General features: G+C 41.3%; 1 long non-coding RNA gene across 1 annotated transcript in view; it reads left to right on the top strand.

Moving 5' to 3' along the window:
• LOC148147568 (uncharacterized) overlaps positions 1-19,783 on the top strand; it is a 159,879-nt gene extending 140,096 nt beyond the window's left edge. Inside the window, exon 3 of the long non-coding RNA XR_015759673.1 lies at positions 19,651-19,783. This is a non-coding gene — a long non-coding RNA (uncharacterized LOC148147568). The remainder of the gene's footprint in view (positions 1-19,650) is intronic.
• Positions 19,784-19,986: the final 203 nt, after the last annotated feature.

The raw sequence follows: 19,986 nt of genomic DNA, 5'->3' as shown, positions 1-19,986 counted from the left end.
TCATTAATTTGAATCCCTCTGTGACCAGAAATCAACACTACCATCTGCATGTGAGAATTAGTGGCCAGTTAATAATCTGCTTATTAAGCACTGTCAGTTTTTCCACAAATATCTGCTGTGTTATTCAATGATATTGTAAGGATTTAGTAAGCAGTACTAATGTGCTTATTAACGTATTGAGAATTTGTTTTTCCATAAACTAAAAAAGTATTTCATTAATATGTAATTCGGTACTAAAAATGAAAGTTAAAAGGGGGGTTGGACTGATTAAGAACCAGACAGGAGAGGGGCAGATTGTATGTACTAATCTGACTCTGTATCTACCTTCAGCAGTGAAGAGGGTGCTGTCAATGTAGCAGTAAAACAGAGGGTAGCAACAATATTGAACAAGTTTTTTTTAGTAAAGTTCATAGGATATACTTAAGGTGGGGTATTCTTGAAATGGAATAGAGCAGGTATGGTCGAATCTATTCTACAATACTGAGGGAAAGAAAGGTGGAAAATTATGTTCTGGCCACAATTTTCTTTTCTACTCGAGAGGCTCACATCATTGATAAAAGGGGAGAGGGATAATCAAAGCAGCTTCAGACCAGTTTGCCTAACCTTGCTGATGGGGAAATATTTAGAGACAATGGTTCAAAATCTGGGTTCACAATGGCGATAAACAAGCACCAGGATTTGAAATTGCTTGTGCCTGATGGAAGCATTACTAGCAACTTCTTAAAGCACAGGTGAATTTAAAATGCAACTGGGTCTGGAAGTGGCTGTAAAAGAGTTTCTAAGCAGGAGGAGGTTGGACCAGCAGGCCAAAGAGTGTCAGGTTGTTGGATTCAATGCTGGATATATAATGCAAAAGATGGCAAGGAGAAATAGATTATCTTGCCACAGAAGCCAGGGAGCTCTTCTCACTGTGACAACAGCTCTGACAACAATGGGAGCAGTTGGCCTTTGAAGAAATTTGGCTTGATCCTACAGTTTTAGAAAAAAAAATGATGATTAATTGAGTGTATGTCCCTATTTCATCATTCATTCTCTGTACCAACAGATTTTGCACAATGAGTCACACCATTGACCTCACCCACTGCAGTACAGGCTTTAAAAAACTTCCTTGCTCTTGGAAGATAAGATTGTGTGTAACATCACATCAGCAAAAGAGAAGCAGCATCTTGGAGAAGTGCATGCTTTACATCAATGAGGCTATTGCAATTGCCATTACTGAAGCTGCCCAGGATGAAGAGTGTCTTGCTTTTTTACACCTTATAAAGTTTTCTTCACTTTTATCCCTCAGTCTGGTATGATACAGGATCTATATGCTGTAATTCACCAGTGTTTTTGAGTTGTAGTTTGGCCAGTGATAAAGGCTCTTGAAGTTGCAGATGAGGACGGTGTATAAGAAAGTACTAATGGGCGGCACGGTGGCACAGTGGTTAGCACTGCTGCCTCACAGCTCCAGAGACCCGGGTTCAATTCCCACCTCAGGCGACTGACTGTGTGGAGTTTGCACATTCTCCCCGTGTCTGCGTGGGTTTCCTCCGGGTGCTCCGGTTTCCTCCCACAGTCCAAAGATGTGCAGGTCAGGTGAATTGGCCATGCTAAATTGCCCGTAGTGTTAGGTAAGGGGTAAATGTAGGGGTATTGGTGGGTTACGCTTCGGCGGGTCGGTGTGGACTTGTTGGACCGAAGGGCCTGTTTCCACACTGTAATGTAATCTAAAAAAAAATCTAATCTAATCGAAAGCCTTTAAAATATTTGGAGCATTGGGCAAGCCTGCCAAAGAGCCACTTCTCTTTGAGAGACATGGAGGTGTCTACCTCTAAATTTGTACAAGATTTCCTGCAGAGTTGTGAAACTACTCTTTCCATTTTGGAAAAAGTGACCAACCCAACATTCAAATATGCACCAGTTGGAATGTGTGAAAACAGATATCGCAGACTCTTGTAGAACAAATAGCAAAGATTCACCTCCATTTCATCCAACCTGCATCTGTTGCTGCCAATGTATTCTCTCTATCTAGGGGACCAAATGCAGACTCTGGGATCGGTTAGCAGAGCATCTGCACTCTGCATGCTTCAACCAGCCCAACCTTCCAGTTGCCATCCATTTTAATTCCCCCTCCCACTCCCCTGGTGACATGTCCATCCTTGGCTTTCTCCACAGTCACAGTGAGGCCAAACATAAACTGGAGGAACAACATTTGATATTTCACCTGGAGAGCTTCCCACTGACCAATCACAGTATCCACCTACCTGCATACACCTATCACCATCCCACCACCCTTCCCGCGCCCCCCAACCCCACAACGCCCCCTCTATTTACTTTTGCACTCCCCTCCCCCTCCCCAGTGCTGAAGAAGGGTTTTGGCCTGAAACATCGACTTTCCTGTTCCTCAGATGCTGTCTGACCTGCTTTGCTTTTTCAGCTTAACATCTGTTGACTCTTGGTCTGAGCATCTATAGTTTACTGTCTCCTAGCAGCTGTCAATGCCTGACTGCAGCGGTGAAAGCAGCTCAAGGTACATGTCACAAAATCCTAACTTGTCATTGGTAGGTCAGACTTATATGATGAAACCTCTGCTTGTTCCCTTGAGTCAATTTTGATGCAAGGCAGGATTGGACTATGTCCAACAGTGGACACTGCTGAGAAGAGATTGAGGAGGATTCTGGGGAATGTCATCTCCATCACTGCCCAGGAACGAATAAAAGGAAGGCAAACTATAGCAGAGCAGCCATTTTGAGAAGTGCTGCTTGACGTTTAAGTGAATGACAAGCTTCAGTGAGGAGGATGACCAGCAGTGAGTAAGGCAGTCAGTGGAGGAACAAACTACTGCAGCTGCTGAAAGCACAAGGTCAAAGGTGAAGTGGAAGGAAGTTGGACCTGAAATCACAGGCAGTAGGTCAGTGAGTAGTTTTTCATCTCGAATAACAGCTGAAAGAATTCTGAATGCTGAAATTCAGAGACAGAAATATAAATTACTGGAAAAGCTTAGCAGGTCTGACAGCATCTGTGGAGAGAAATCAGAGTTAATGTTTTGGATTGAATGACCCTTCCTCTGAACTAGAATTCCAGTAATTTATATTTTTCTCTGTTTTTCACTTCTCTTTATTTTCTCTTGGCTTTAAGTTAACAGAAGTCTTAAATTATGACAGGTGATCCCAGAACCATGTCACAATTCCTCCTGTGCAATGTGAGAATTTAAGGACCCTTCTCATGTTCCTGACTCCTCCATGTGCAGGACCTGTGCCCAGCTGCAGCTCCAGTCTGACCACTTGACAGCTGCAGAGCTGCAATTGGATTCACTTTCGAACATCCATGAGGATGAGGCAATTGTGCATAGTATGTTCAGTAAGTTGGTCACACTGCAGATAAAAATTACTGAGGAAGATAGAGAATAGACGGCCAACAGACTGAGGAAGGTAGTGCAGGCATCTCTGGTGGTCATCTCTCTCCAAAATAGACATACCATTTTGGATGCTGTTGGGGAGATGGCTCACCAGAGGAAGGTGACAGCAGCTGGGTTCATGGCACTATGTCTGACTCTACTACAGAGGAGAATAGTAAAAACAGTGGCAAAGCTATTAGTGATAGAGGATTCAGTTGTGAGGGGTTTATGCAGCTGCAAGCTACACTACAGGATGGCATGTTGCCTCCCTGGTGCAAGGGTCTTGGATGTCTGTGAGTGGCTGTAGGACATTCTGGATGGTGAACAGCCAGCTGTTGTGATGCATATAAGCCCCAACGATATATGTGGAAAAAAGGGAAGAGGTCCTACAAGCTGAAATTAGGGAGTTAGGAGTTAAACAGTGTTCAATGCTGGGACCCTAGTTGTGCACAATATACATTAACAATTTTGATGAAGGAATTGAATGACTATCTCCAAACTTGCACGTGACACTAAATTGGGTGACAGTGTGTGTTATGAGGAGGATGGTAAAACGCTGCAGGGTGACTTGGACAGGCTGGCTGAGTGAGCGAATACTTGGCAAATGCACTGTAATCTGAATAAAAGTGAGGTTATCTACTTTGTTTGCAAAAACAGGAAGGCAGATTATTATCTGAATGATGCCAGTTTAGGAAAAGGTGAGGTGCAATGAGACCTGGGTGTCATGGTGGAACAGTTGCTGAAGTTTGGCATGCAGGTGTGGCAGGTAGTGAGGAAAGTTAATGGCATGTTGGCCATCATAGTGAGAGGATTTGAGTATAGAAATAGAGGTGTCCTACTGCAGTTATACAAGGCCTTGGTGAAGCCACACCTGGTGCTTTGTGTGCAGTTTTGGTCTCCTAGTCTGAGGGAGGCCAGAGAAGGTTCAGCACTAATTCTTGGGATGGTAGAATTGACTTATGAAGAAAGGCTGGATCGACTGGGGTTGTACTCACGAGAATTTAGTGGAATCAGGGGGGATCTCATAGAAACATATAAATTTTAATGGCAATAGGCAGACTAGATCTGGGAAGATTGTTCCCAATTTTGGGCAAGTCCAGAACTAGGAGTCTCAGCCTAACAATAGGGGTAAGCCATTCAGGACTGAGATGAGGAAGAATTTCTTCACTCCAAGTTGTGAACCTGTAGAATTCCCTCCTGTGGCATGGTGTTAGGCCACTTCATTAGAAGTGGGAGCTGGACATGGTGCTTGTAGCTAAAGGGATCAAGGGATATGGAGAGAAAGTGGAAGTGGAATATTGAAATTGCACGTTCAATCAAGATCACATTGGTGCAGGCTCAAATCTAATCTGTTAGATTTTTAAATTCCCTACAATATGGAAACAGTAGGCCGAACAAGTCCACACTGACTCTCCATAGAGCAACCCACCCAGAACCAACTCCCCAACCTGTATTTACTCCTGACTAATGCACCTAACACTGGGCAATTTCGCATGGTCAACTCAACTGAAGTGTATATCTTTGGAGTGTGGGAGGAAACCCATGCAGACATGAGGGGAATGTGCAAACTCCACACAGACAGTTGCCCAAGGCTGGAATCGGACCTGGGACTCTGGCGCTTTGAAGCAGCAGTGCTAACGACTGAACCACACATGTTACCCAGCTTCCATGTGTCATTGCTTTAGCTGTTCCAAGAGGCTTGTGAGTGATTAGAACATTTCAGCAATCTGTACGCCATCAAGATACTAGAATCATTGAGGTGCTGTCCTGGGATAAAACAGTAACTCAATGGTATATGAACTGTTGTGAGGGCATGTCAACTCACTCCATTCTAAGAGCTGGCTTGTCCATGAGGAACATTGTTGCTACCATCCTCATTATAAATGCAGGAAATAACCAGCTCTCTTTTGTCTCATGAGTTGGAGGAAAAGCAGGTCTAACTGGACAGATCTGTCATTAATAAAACAAGGTTTTGCATGGTCTCAATTTAGTTGTGTTGATATAATAGACAATTGTTAAAGGTACTAAAGGAGGACTAATTAATTTAACATCATTGTTGTGGGCGGTGCTTATGCCACTCCTCAGTATTAACCTTTTGCATTCATGTGCATCTCCCCAAAGTTTTGATATACAATCAAATTCATTCTTTTAGCAATACCCAATCCTCAAATCCTGAAGACACTGACTTTACAAATTCAGGAGTTCTGGCATTTTCACTGTTCTCCCAGAACATATTCTCTTCAAACTGGGAAGCCTAACACTTTGCTATAAGGTACTGTGCTGTTATTACATCTCTTCTAGACAATCTGAAGTCAACTGGATTCTTTAAACTGAGGAGAGTCTTTAATCTCTTGGATTTCCTTCATTGAGGATATCTTTCCTGCTGAAATAGGCTCCTTTGCAGTATTTTGAATAGCCAAATTAAGCAATTTTGTTCCTTGCAGTCACAGTATCTAGAATTATTGTATATTGGTCATTCTCTTCAATGGTGGCTTCCATGGAGGTATATGATTTTTATCCTTGATCCGCAATCTGCGCTTTGACAAGGGTCATTGTAGAAGCGATCATGTAACTCCTGAAAATGAGATTCCAGTGCCTGGACCAGTCATGCAATACCATAAAGTGTGCCTCAGCCACGATGTCCTGTATCATAGTGGTGCCCTGCACCTTCCACAATCAGCCTGATAAAAAGAGATTAATTGGCTGAGGAAAAAAAATGCAGGAGTGAAAATAACCTTCAGAGAAGAAAGAGACTGAGGATCCTCAGATGGGCCAGGACACTCATCAAAAATACAAAAGCAAGGCAATATCCCATGAAGTCAGACAGGTTATGGATGGTTTTCTGATGATGCTTGAAATGCCAAGAGGAATTTTCTGCTCCTGTTATGTTTTCATTTGGACATCTGACAGCACGGTTCTTGCTGTATTCAACACTTCTTAAGGTTTGAGTTGATTTTCATTTGATTTATTTATATAAGAGAATTTTGACTTTCTCTGAGCTGCTTCTGATCTTCTGTATGTAATTTCTGTAAAGTCTGTGAGCAAACATTTGCTGAACCAACACATTCTGGTGAGCACATCACTGCTGAGGAAGATACACCCTATGTCTCTAAGACACTCCAAAGACTGTGGGAGAGCATTCGCCTGTTCAGCCTTAGGCAGGAGATAATCGCATTGTTTTAGCCATTAAATCTTTTGTCAAAATGCACGGAGACACTCGAGCAAGTTTGTCTGAGGCAGTTGGTAAACTGGTTTGAAGAATGGAAGCATCCACCAACATCATCCAAACTGTGTGACCTTCAGCATATGTGTCTACTATCTCCATGGAGAAGGTTGTGACCACCAATCAGAAACAGATCCATTTGGACCTGCACTCCATCACTTTAGCCATTGGTGCTCAGTATCAATTGGAAGTGAAGAGGATGGAACAAGAGATTTTGATTTCACTCCAGATGCTCTCTCCTCTGAGGAAGACAGTGTGGTGACAGTAGGCACCCAACAAGAGAAGTATAGACACAGCATCACCTCCAACCTGCTTGTCTCTGATCCATCCACCTCCTTCCTGCTTTTTGATGCCACATCTACAGAAGTCTAGCCAAGCAGGGTGAGCTTGTATCTGGAAGGTTGCCCTCATCAGGTACATCCTCAAAAGGCCTGGGACATCTAGGCCCAAATGGCCCCACTTACAAAATGTCTAGGTCTTCCTAATCAACAGGGCCAATGACCAAATGGGTCTGGATCAGAGGCAAAATGCAGCAGGTCAGGCAGCATCCAAGGAGCAGGAGAATTGACGTTTCGGGCATGAGCCCTTCTTCAGGAAGGGCTCATGCCTGAAACGTCGATTCTCCTGCTTCTTGGATGCTGCCTGACCTGCTGTGCTTTTCCAGCAACACATTTACAGCTCTGATCTCCAGCATTTGCAGTCCTCACTTTCTCCTGGATCAGAGGCAGCCTGATGATTGGACTTTTTTTTAGATATAGTGGGAGAAAAGTAAAAAAATTACTGAGGGCATATAGGTGACCTTGAAGTGAACTTCATACAAGAGATGAGCAGCCTCACTGGATGAAAATTTGTAATGACCAAGCATTGCTCGTCTCTCTCAAACAATCAATTCCTTGATTGCAGATAGCTTAAGGCTCAGATGTCAAGGATCTTTGATTTGTGGCATTGTTTTTTGACTCCATATTTTCCACATTAAAGTGCAGTGCCTTGGATGCAAGTAGCAATATGCGTGGAATAGCTAGTACCTAGCCTACGCACATCTTTCCGCACACATGCTCTCCTTGTGAGTGGGAAAATGGAATCAATGATAATTCCACACTTCTCTGGGGAGAAGTTAATTCAACCTTTAATCTTTTTTTCAAGCAATTTATATTATCATTCATGTCTAGAGGATGAACAGTGGAAAGTTCATTTCTCCTTTCTTTTCCTGAGTGCAATGGTCTGCTGAGAGAAGGTGCACAAATTTCTCTCCTCAGGTTAAACATTGTTCTACAGGGTACTCCAGCATTTTGAGGCTATTTAGCAGTCTGTGCAAACTCAGAAGTTGAAGGCTAACAGAAGGTGGGGGAGAATCATTTTCTTCTGGATAGGTCTTAACCTGCTGATATAAGAGGGACTACATTGCATAACACGAGGCTATCATTTGAAGGCTTATTAATATGAAGGGATATCATATCACTGAAGGCTTAAATAATCTCATCATAACCCCAAAGATGTTACTCTCCTGTCTCATTGCTGATTTTTTTTTTCCTTAACAGGCAGTAGGACTTAAAATGTAATTACTTGAAAGTGAGGTCATCTGAAGATATCCAGCTACAATCATACAGATAACAGGACATTCAGTGAAAGAAAATATCAGGGACTGCAAAGAGAACCTATAATTTGCATTTGCTGGTTGTCATTTAACCAACGAAGTTTCACATTCGAAGCAAGTCTAAACACAACTTATCCTAGTTTAAATTAGGTTGTGTCTAGAATCCTTACCTTTATCCTCCCAAAAGATTCTCCCATTTCCCCTACAGCCAGGACATCTCTAGACATCTGATCCTGCTGCAAATGGCAAAACATAGTACAATGGTGCAGCATATTTCGTTGAGGGGCAGAGTGGGGGGTGGGGGGGACCTATACAGCAAGGTAGAACTGGAATAGACCAGTTATTGAAACCTTTGTCTTACAGAAGTATATGGTCTATTATACTGAGTGTTATTTTGCCGAGGCTGTGCAATTCTCCTACATTGCTCACTTATCCCACGTGCAGACTCTATCTGTTACACAGGACTATCCACTCCCAACCCCACCCCAATACTTCATGTTCCTTCTTTTTGTTGTTGTTACTGTCTGCATCCCCAACAATCTTCCTGCTTCACCAGTGTATCCCAAGTATCCCTGAGACCATAGGTTTATGAATTGCCATGAATTATCCTCATGTGGAGGTACAGGAAAGCAAGAGCTGTGGCTGAGGGGTAAATGCTTTAACATCTTCTTCTTGGTAAACACATATCCAACACAGATCATGGTGACAAAGCAGTAAACTCTGTCACTGGAAGAGTTCAAAACTTTTAAGAACAAAGTGTTTAATAGGCTGTTGATCCTCAAAGTTGAGGACACTGAGATTGGATGAGCTACACCAAGGGTATTGAGAGAGGTAGCGGGTGGAAGTTCAGTGGAACTGACCATAATGCTTCAATCTAACGCACTCTTGGTCTCCTGTCGACACTTGTAATAAGTCTCTGCAGGAGAGGAAGAGTGTTAGATATTCAATTCACATCATTTGTATGATCTTTTGATCTCTCTGCCCATAAATTCTATATTTTGTATGCCTCCTCTCATTTCACATAACAAAGGAACAAAGAACAAAGAATATTTACAGCCCAGGAACAGACCCTTCAGGCCTCCAAGAATGAGCCAATCCAAATCTATTGTCTAAAACTGTTGTCAAAATCCTAAGCATCTGTACCCCTCTGCTCCCCACCTACTCAGGCATCTGTCCAGATGCATCTTAAATGAATCTACCGTGCCTGCCTCTACCACTTCTGCTGGCAATGCGTTTCAGACACCCACCACCTCTGTGTGAAGTACTTGCCACGTGTATCCCCCTTAAACTTTCCACCTTGAAAGCGTGACCTCTCGTTATTGAATCCTTCACCCTGGGAAAAAACTTGTCTCTATTCACACTGTCAATACCCTTCATGATTTTGTAAACCTCAATCAGGTCCCCCCTCAATCTCCTTTTTTCTAATGAAAACAAACCTAACCTATTCAACCTCACTTCATAGCTAACACCTTCCATATCAGGCAACACCCTCATAAACCTTCTCTGCATCCTCTCCAAAGCGCCCACATCCTTTTGATAATGTGGCGACCAGAACTGTACACAGTATTCTAAATGCGGCCAAATCAATGTCTTGTACAATTTTAACATGACTTGCCAGCTCTTATACTCAATACCCCGTCTAATGAAGGCAAGCATAGTATAAAGTTAAAAATCACACAACACCAGGTTATAGTCCAACAGGTTTAATTGGAAGCACACTAGCTTTCGGAGCGACGCTCCTTCATCAGGTGATTGTGGAGGGCTCGATCGTAACACAGAATTTATAGCAAAAATTTGCAGTGTGATGTAACTGAAATTATACATAGCCCTCCACAATCACCTGATGAAGGAGCGTCACTCCGAAAGCTAGTGTGCTTCCAATTAAACCTGTTGGACTATAACCTGGTGTTGTGTGATTTTTAACTTTGTACACCCCAGTCCAACACCGGCATCTCCGAATCAAGCATACTATATGCCTTCTTGGCCACTCTATCCACATGTGCAGCAACCTTTAGGGTACAGTGGACCTGCACTCCCAGATCTCTCTGCTCATCAACTTTTCCCAAGGCTCTTCCGTTCATTGTATAATTCGCTCTAGAATTAGACTTGCCTAAATGCATCACCTCACATTTGTCTGGATTGAAATCCATCTGCCACTTTTCCGCCCAACTCTCCAGTCTATCTATATCCTCCTGTACTCTTTGCTTTCTGCTACTCCACCAATCTTCGTGTCATCTGCAAAATTCTGATCATACCAACAGTGCCCTCTTCCAGATCATTTATGTATATCACAAACAACAGTGGCCCCAACACTGACCCCTTTGGAACACCACTGATCACCTTTCTCCATTTCGAGAAACTCCCTTCCTTCAACTACTACTCTCTGTATCCTATTGCTCAAGCAGTTCTTTATCCACCTAGTTAGAACACCCTGCACAGCATGTGACTTTCTCCATTAGTCTACCATGGAGAACCTTATCAAATGTCTTACTAAAGTCCATGTATATGACAACAACAGCCCTTCCTTCATCTATCAACTTGATCACTTCCTCGAAGAACTCTTAAGTTGGTAAAGCATGATCTCCCCCGCACAAAACCATTTTGCCTATCACTGATAAGCCCATTCTTTTCTAAATATAAATAGATCCTACCCCTCAGCATCCTCTCCAGCAACTTTCCCACCACCGATGTCAGGCTCACTGGTCTGTAGTTACTCGGAATATCCCTCTTACCCTTCTTGTAGAGGGGGGCAACATGAGCAAACTTCCAGTCCTCCGGCACCTCACCTGTATTTAAGGATCGGTCAGGGCCCCAGCTATTTCCTCTCTCGCCTCCCTCAGCAACCTGGGATAGATCCCATCCAGTCCTGGGGATTTTTTCACCTTAATAACCTCTAGCCTATCCAACACATCTCTATTTATGTCAACGTGATCCAAACTAAACAAACTTCTATCTCTAATCTCAAGATTCATCATGTTCCTCTCCTCTAAAGCTATTTCATGACCCCTTTTAGCCCGCTTGATTCCTCGTTTAAGACTTGTCCTACTTTCCTGATATTCCTCCAGGGCCTATTCTTTTCTTAGCTGCCTAGACCTTATGTACGCTTCCCTTTGCCTCTTGGCTAGTCGTACAATTTCTCCTGTCATCCATGGTTCACGAATCTTGCCCTTCCTATCCTTTGCCTTCAATAGGGCGTGCCTATCCTGCACTATCTTTAACCTATCTTTGAATGTGGACTTCCTTTCAAATAGCTGTATCCAATCCACATTTCCAAGCTCCTGCCCAATTTTGATATAATTGGCCTTGGCCCAGTTTAGTACTCTTTCCTTAGGACCACTCTCATCTTTATCTATGAGCATTCTAAAGCTTACAGAATTGTTGTCGCTGTTCCCAAAGAAATCCTCCACCACAACTTCTACCACCTGGCCTGGTTCATTCCCCATTACCAGGTCCAATATAACCCCTTCACTCATCGGACTATTGACAAACTGCCCTAGAAAATTCTCCTAGACATTTCTTACAAATTCTACCCCATCCCGACCTCTGACGCTAAGTGTATCCCAGTCAAAGTTGGGAAAATTAAAATCTTCCATCACCACTACCCTATTGCCTTTACATCTTTCCAAAAGGAAAGGAGCTATGCTTTGAAAGCTTGTGATTTCAAATAAACCTGTTGGGCTATGATTATTTGATGTTGTGTTATTTCTGACAATATACTTTAGGGGATATAATTCTTTAAGAGAATGCAGAAGCAGAGGGAACTGTGTGTATATGTGTTGATCACTGAAGATGGTCGGACAGATGGAAAGAGCAGTAAATAAAGAACACAATTATTGTTTCTTACCGGGGCATAGATTCAACAACATAAAATTTATGTTGAAATTATATAAGACAGTATAATGCTAGACTTTCATTGCAGTATTCTGTACTGTTCTGTTACTCTTTATATGAAGGATATGAATGCATTGGAGAGAGTGCAACAGAAATTTTCAAAAATAGTTATGAGTACAATTTGGAATGATTGGACTGCTTTCCTTGGAGAGTAGAAGAGGTGATCTGATTATACTTTTCAAAATAATGTTCACCTCAACTGTTGCATGCTCCAAACCATGACAAATTACTGCCTTTACTTCTGTATGGAAAATCAATGCAAGCCATAGCTGTTTGTAACCTGTAACTGAAACTGAAGAACCTGTGTGTTCAAAAGCAAAAACAGGCTGCACAGGCTGGCAGCTATGTCAATTGGATAGAGAGCAGTCTTAATGATGCAGTGATGCTTACATGTGGGCTTTACATGGAAGAGGACAGCATCTATTGAACATGCAGGATATTGTGACAGAGTTGGATGACAGGCTGGAGAAGCAAATGGTGAGCTGCTACTGGCAGGTAACTGCTTTGAGTTTTATCTGCAATTGGCACCATCTAGTTTTTTGGGGAAGGAGAAGAGAAATGGGAGCTGCATAAACACAAGATTTTGAGCTAAAGAGATGCAAATACATGGAAATAAAAGTTTAGTTGTCATTTAAAGATATTCATCTCTCACTGTTCAAAGTGGGGAGCATCCCATTTTCCTTTGCTTGACATTGACATTCTTTTTTTTTTCATTTCTATGATATTTTCCCAGGTGTGTTTCTTTGTGCTGCTCAAGTGAACAGAAAATTCCAGCCATTGTTCGACATATTTGTAGATTATTGCAGTAGCTGATGCTTCGATGTCGAACACTGCAACATCCTAGAAAAGTCAATGAATACACCACTACACAAAATAAAATAAACTATTCCCTTTACATCACAGAACTGACCTTGTGATGGTCAGACAAGGAAACATAATAATCCCTGAAACTGTGACAGAAACGCCATTGATGCTCCATTTTTATGGGGGAGTGGCATGTATATTTATTGTTTTCCGGTCTTGATTTAGTCTTCGGAGATTTTCCACCTATGTTGTGTAATCTCTTCCTTTTGTTGCTGGACTTGCCAGGTTGCTGTGAGATTGTTCAATTTTTACCCATTGCTCGTGAAGATTGCTTCATGTGGCAGGAGCCTGCCTTGTATAAATAACTAGGTAAAAACAATGACTGCAGATGCTGGAAACCAGATTCTGGATTAGTGGTGCTGGAAGAGCACAGCAATTCAGGCAGCATCCAAGGACAGGTCCAAGCTCCACACTGAAAGAGTGTCCATCCTTGCTCTCCGGAGGCAGGAGGTTGCAAACTTGACTCTCAACTATGACTTGTTTTCTACTCAATGGATTGTGGCACAGTGGTCAGCACTGCTACCTCATAGCACCAGGGGCCTAGGTTTGATTCCAGCCTTGGGTGGGAATGTCCGTCTGTGTTGTCTATCTGCGTGGAGTTTACCTGTTCTCCCATTGGGTGCTTTGGTTTTCTCTCATAGTCCAAAAATGTGTATATTAGATGGATTAACCATGGTAAGTGCAGGGTTATGGGATTAAGGCAGAATGTTTTTCAAAGGGTTACTGCACTGTAGGGCTTCTATGATGTTTGTTTGCTATTTCATTTTCCCTAGCTTCATATGGATTTAGAACTGGCTTTAACATTTTTATACTCTCATGAAGCTAGGTGGGCTCCAAAGAGCTGAAATAAAAAGAAACTGGTATGAGTAGATCCCTCTGTTAGTTTAGATGGATGACTATAATACCGGAGTTAAGGTTATAGCTAATGCTAGATAATGCAGTATTAATTATTCATAAAAGTAGACTTTGGCTTCATTAATAATACAGAGTTTCAGTAGTGATTTTGCTGTGAAATAAGTGGCTGTCAAGGCAATGTGAGTTGTTTATGTCTAGCATATGACTTTTCTAAAATGGACTTTAGTGACTGGGAGTTTGTGGAGCTATTGAATCCCACACAATACAGTTGCCTGCCCAGATAAAGTAATGAAATGAAACACAGCTGAAATGTATCAACTTTTTGCATTCCTGGTAGAATGGCAGAAGTTTCTTGTAAAACTATTAAGTGATGTGATATATTCTCCAGCTAATGTATGCAACTGCAGGCAAATTTGCAATATTAATTACTCCATTATATGTTGCTCTAATCTAGCGTGGCCATCAAAACTTGAATCATTTATTTTCCATGATGTCATCTTATGACTATAGTCTGTTGATTTATAATTTCTCTAATCCAGTCAATAGATTGCATCTTCAGCGTGGCAAGCACCTTTTTAATGTGTTAAAACTATGATATTTAGCTATCTAATTTTAGCACACAAAACAAATGCAGAAATGTGGAATGTCATGCCACACTTGTCTGACTAATGATGATCCTCAAGAATGTAAATTTTATTCCCTGTTTAGTTATGGATGAGTCGGAATCTGAATCTGGACCAGAACTGTTTTAAGGGTCATTGACAAAAAAACTGTATATGCTGGAATTCAAGGTAGACAAGCAGGAGGCTGGAAGAAAAGAGGAAGCCAGGCAGCATCAGGAGGTGGAGAAGTCAACATTTCTGATGTAACACTTCTTCAGAAGTCCTGAAGAAAGGTTACACCCAAAATGTTGACTTCTCTACCGCATGATTAGATTAGATTAAGATTACATTACAGTGTGGAACAGGCCCTTCGGCCCAACAAGTCCACACCGACCCGCCGAAGCACAACCCACCCACCACATTTACCCCTTACCTAACACTACGGGCAATTTAGCATGGCCAATTCACTTGACCTGCACATCTTTGGACTGTGGGAGGAAACCGGAGCAACCGGAGGAAACCCACGCAGACACGGGGAGAACGTGCAAACTCCACACAGTCAGTCGCCTGAGGCGGGAATTGAACCCAGGTCTCTGGTGCTGTGAGGCAGCAGTGCTAACCACTGTGCCACCGTGCCGCCCACCGTGATGCTGCCTGGCATGCTGTGCTCTTCCAGCCTCCTGCTTGTCTACCTTGGATTCCAGATCTGCATTTTCTTTCGTCTCTAACTAAGTTAGTACCACTGCAAAGAATCTTCAAAGGATGCCCACTTTGAAGTAGTTATCTGCCAACCCTGAAGAAGGGTTACACCTAAAATGTTGACATCTCCACTTCCTGATGCTGCCTGGCTTGCTGTGTACTTCCAGCGTCCTGCTTGTCTACCTTAAGAGTCATTGAATCATACAGCACAAAAACAGACTCTTAGGCCCAACTCATCCATACCAACCAGGTTTCCTAAACTGGACTAGTTCAGTTTTTCCTGTATTTGGTCTATATCCCTCTAAACCTTTCCTATCCATGTGTGTTTTTAAATGTTGTAAGTGTATTTGCCTCTACCACTTCCTCTGGTTCTAAATATGCACCACCCTCTGAGGGAAAGAAATGTCCCTCAGGTTCTTTTTTAAACCTTATCTTTGAAATGTATATCCTTGTAGTTTTGGACTCCCATAACACCCCTCCCACAACTCCCTACCTCTCTGCCCGCCCCCCCCCCCCAAAAAACAAGGAGGGGTGGGGGGGTGGAGGGGTTGGAGAAAGAGTTGCAGGTCTCCTTTTATAACTCAAATCCTCCTTTCTTGGTAATATGCTTGTCAATTTTTTTGTACCCTTTCCAGTTTAATAACCCTTTCCTATAGCAGGACAACTGGAATTGTACACAGTCACCCAGTGTGGCCTTGCCAATGTCTTGTACAGTTGCACATGACTCTTCGATACAATGTTCTGACTGATGCCAAATCTTACCTTCACCTCCCTTTTTGAGAAATGTGAGCACTGACGATATTATATCCCTCCAATTTCCATATTTATATATAATACATTGGAATTCACTTGTCCTCTGATGTTACATGCATTAGTATGCACAATTCCTGTTGTCTATACAGATTAAATGTTTTGGTTTGTATTTTTGTTTCATTATTGATCATCTGGTACTAGAATATACTATGAACCTCCTCCCTTTTTACAATTTAAATTAAACTATAACTCTAATTTATTACTCAAATCTCATCACTAATCCTGGAATTTTATTGCTTCTCTATATTTTTCTCTATTTGTATTTTTTTCTATACTCACAATTACTGCACTTTTTTGTATTTACCTGTTGCTCTTGGTTAACTTATTTAACATGTTCAACGTTACATTGATGGCTACCACTGTTTAGATTAAATTAGATTAGATTACTTACAGTATGGAAACAGGCCCTTCAGCCCAACAAGTCCACACCGACCCGCCGAAGCGCAACCCACCCATACCCCTACATTTACCCCTTCTTACCTAAGACTACGGGCAATTTAGCATGGCCAATTCACCTGACCTGCACATCTTTTGGACTGTGGGAGGAAATCGGAGCACCCGGAGGAAACCCACGCAGACACAGGGAGAATGTGCAAACTCCACACAGTCAATCGCCTAAGTCGGGAATTGAACTCGGGTCTCTGGCGCTGTGAGGCAGCAGTGCTAACCACTGTGCCACCGTGCCACCCATGAAGATTACTTACTTACAGCGTGGAACAAGTCCACACTGACCCGCCAAAGTGCAACCCACCCAGACCCATTCCCCTACACCTAACACTACAGGCAATTTAGCATGTCCAATTCACCTAACCTGCACACCCACACAGATACGGGGAGAATGTGCATACTCCCCACAGAGAGTCACCTGAGGTGGGAATTGAACCCAGGTCTCTGGCGCTGTGAGACAGCAGTGCTAAACACTGTGCCACCATGCTGCTTTTTTTTTCTAGTCTGTCTCAAACAGACAGACTAAAATGTCAAATTTGGGAATCAAGCTTAATGAGAAAATTGAAAATTTTAGACAAGTACAGCAGGTTAATCACCAATTCCAAAATGGAATGACATATTTGTATACCAGTCTGATTTTTAAAACAATATTCTGTTCAAAAGTCTCAGCCTCTAAAGTTTCAGTTGCCTCTGTTTGTATTAAATATATTTTTTTTCTTTTGATTTAACATGGTCTACATATCATATGCATTTCCATTATGGTGAAATTCTGAAACAAAATTTCTATCACGGCAGGCATCTACACAGCCACCTTGTGTCATATGAAGATTAATATATTTGACCTTTTTCAATGCATGTTAATGCTATTATTTCTGATGCAGACTTAGATCAACATCTCTCACTTATCACTACAGTATGCAAAATGAGCTAACAGTGAAAGATGGAATCAACTAAAATATATTTTATTAATAAACATTTACAATAACTATATTGTTCATCATAGTTGGACCAAATTTAAGTGTCACTGAGCCAAGTTATGTTAAAATTCCTTTAGAATGTAGTAATATTTCTATGTTTCAATTTGCCTTCTAAAGAATAGAGTCCCCATGTACACAGGAATTCCTCAGTTCAGGTAGAGCAGAACTTTGGACTGAAGACTAGAATACAAAAAAATGATGGTATGCTGCCATCCATGTTGATGAAATTTGGGCTGTAACATTGGCAGGAGTTAGACGTGTAAAGATCACATCTTTTTACTCTTTATTTTTGGAATATGGTAACACATGACAAAAGGAGACTGCTTTAAAACTAAGGCAACTATGCAAGAAAATGTTGCAGTTTTAAAATTAATCCCAGTAATGTTTGTATTTACACTGTTGTTTTGTATAAGCAGTGGGGGAAGATGCTGCACACTTACCAGTTCCATGGCAATGTGTTTTGGGCAGCCTTGCTCAAAAATAGATTTAAAACAAACAAAATCAACAATCTGGACCAGTTGTGTGGTTCAGGAGTCATCAGCATCACAGCAATTCTCAGGTTGCTCAGGAGCCAGCGTACCAAAATACAGCAGAAGGAAGCACCCAGACTTCCAAAAAAACAATGTTCTGTCTGTCCTTTGAGTAACAAAGATTTGGAAGATATTCTCTCTCACTATTTAAGCTACTGCTTCTAACCACAAACTAGGAGACTGAACCAATTGTGTGCCAATTGTTCTGTGTCTTCTGTAAATAACAGACTTGAAGCAAAAAAGATCAAGGATCAGAAAAAAACAAAAGAATGGCTCATTAAATCCTATGGATTCCTGCAAATCCTGTTTCTAAATCCTGTTATTGAACTGTTTCTAAATTTTCTTTTCTATATATAACATTATTTTCTCCTGTAGTTTTATGCCACAATCATCAGTTTGGGTTCAAGACTGGCTGAAGAGAAAGTCAGATCAAGAACTGTCTCCAGACTTGGGTTTCTTTAGAACTCTGGTTACTTCAATTTAATGCTAAAACTCTCATTCATAACTGCAATACATTAGACTCCAATTTTACTGTTACATTATTAAGAGATGTTTCTCTGAATTCAGTCTATCTTCCAACTTCTATCTGATTAACTCTGCCCACATTGTCCTATTTATGCCCCCAGTTGGAAGTAGTTCAGTGACATTATCACAAGGTTCCTCCAGGATGTTAAAGCATAATTAACAAAACTTTTCCAACTCCACTCCTGCATTGAATGGGCCAAAGAGCTAAAAGTCAATGATATTCGACAGCTACATGAGAAAATACATTGTATAAGATGGGCTAAAAGGCTGATTTTGTTGATAATACTCAACAAGCTGCATGAGCTTGAATGAGTCTTGTTTTGTCTTCTGTATCTATACTATCAAGCAGTTTTGTCTTCTGCCTTTCTGTGCGGGTTGTTTGATACACTGTAAGAGAGAGAGTTACATTCCAAGTCGTGGCCTTCACCTTCGACCGGAATCGTGAATGGTGCTAGGCCTCCAGACCAGCCATCGACTTGAGGGGTCCCCAACATGCAGCACAGCATAAGGCTCATTGCTTTTTTTTCCCTTCCTTTTTCCTTTTTTTTAACTATATTTAATAGATGTTCATTGTTCAGTCTTTTATTTTTCCTACCTTTTCCATTTTTATTACTCAGTAAATGTTCATAGTTAAGAAATTTGCTGTTGTTGAGTCTTCTCTTAATTACATAAAACCAAATCTGACACACCCTGTGATTCAAGACAACTCCTTATTCTGAATATTGATTAACATTTACATTAAAATTTATAAATATTTCCATGCTCTTAGTAACAACCTGATCAAATGTGCCTCGGATTTGGAAGGCTTAAGTGCTTTGCTTTTGACCAGTAGATACTTAGAGAAAGAAGTAACTTATGAAAATCTCTCTCTTATCTCTTGAAGTGAAATATTGATTAAAAGGATGTTTTGAAGTTGTCAAATTAAATTTGTTTCTTATTGATCTATCGTCTACTTAAACATAATATGATGTTTTTCCCATCTAATAGATACATATAGTAACATATTCAACATTTGGTTTGGTGTCCAATCCTCAAGCTGTCCAAAATTTCAGGAACTGTTTTAACCACATCTGCCACTATCAAGTGGATCTGATAGCATACGTTTCTCTGGAAAGATCAGGATCAGTGAATTTTGTTGGCTTGGCTGTTTTGTTGAAAGGCCTTGATTATTTTCTTGATTTGCAAGACATCTGTCAGGATTAAGATCTTGCTGCATGACACTCATTGTGCTTTTTTTTTGTATTCCTTCAGTAAAGTTGGTTCTCCAGCAACAAAGATGAAAGAACGAAATCAAAAGTTGCGCAAGCATCAACTGTTCTAAATGCTACTTGCAATGGAACATTTGGTTCTCCTTTACCCAAATAGTTGAGAATGTGGTGCTGGAAAAGCACAACATGTCAGGTAGCATCCGAGGAGCAGGGGATTTGACGTTCTGGGCATAAGCCCTTCATCAGCAATGGCATATAATTTACCCATATGATGTCATCATTCATCTCTATAAACTAATTCTTTTCCAGGATGGCTGAAGAATTTCTAAAAAATGTATGGGTAGAAACATTATCAAATTTGATATTCAAAATAAAATCT

This window comes from Chiloscyllium plagiosum, unplaced genomic scaffold (assembly GCF_037043375.1).
Source record: "Chiloscyllium plagiosum isolate Xiang-an unplaced genomic scaffold, Cpla_swu_hap1 HiC_scaffold_16, whole genome shotgun sequence".
Classification (NCBI taxonomy): Eukaryota; Metazoa; Chordata; class Chondrichthyes; order Orectolobiformes; family Hemiscylliidae; genus Chiloscyllium; species Chiloscyllium plagiosum.
This window is presented reverse-complemented; position numbering and strand designations above follow the sequence as displayed.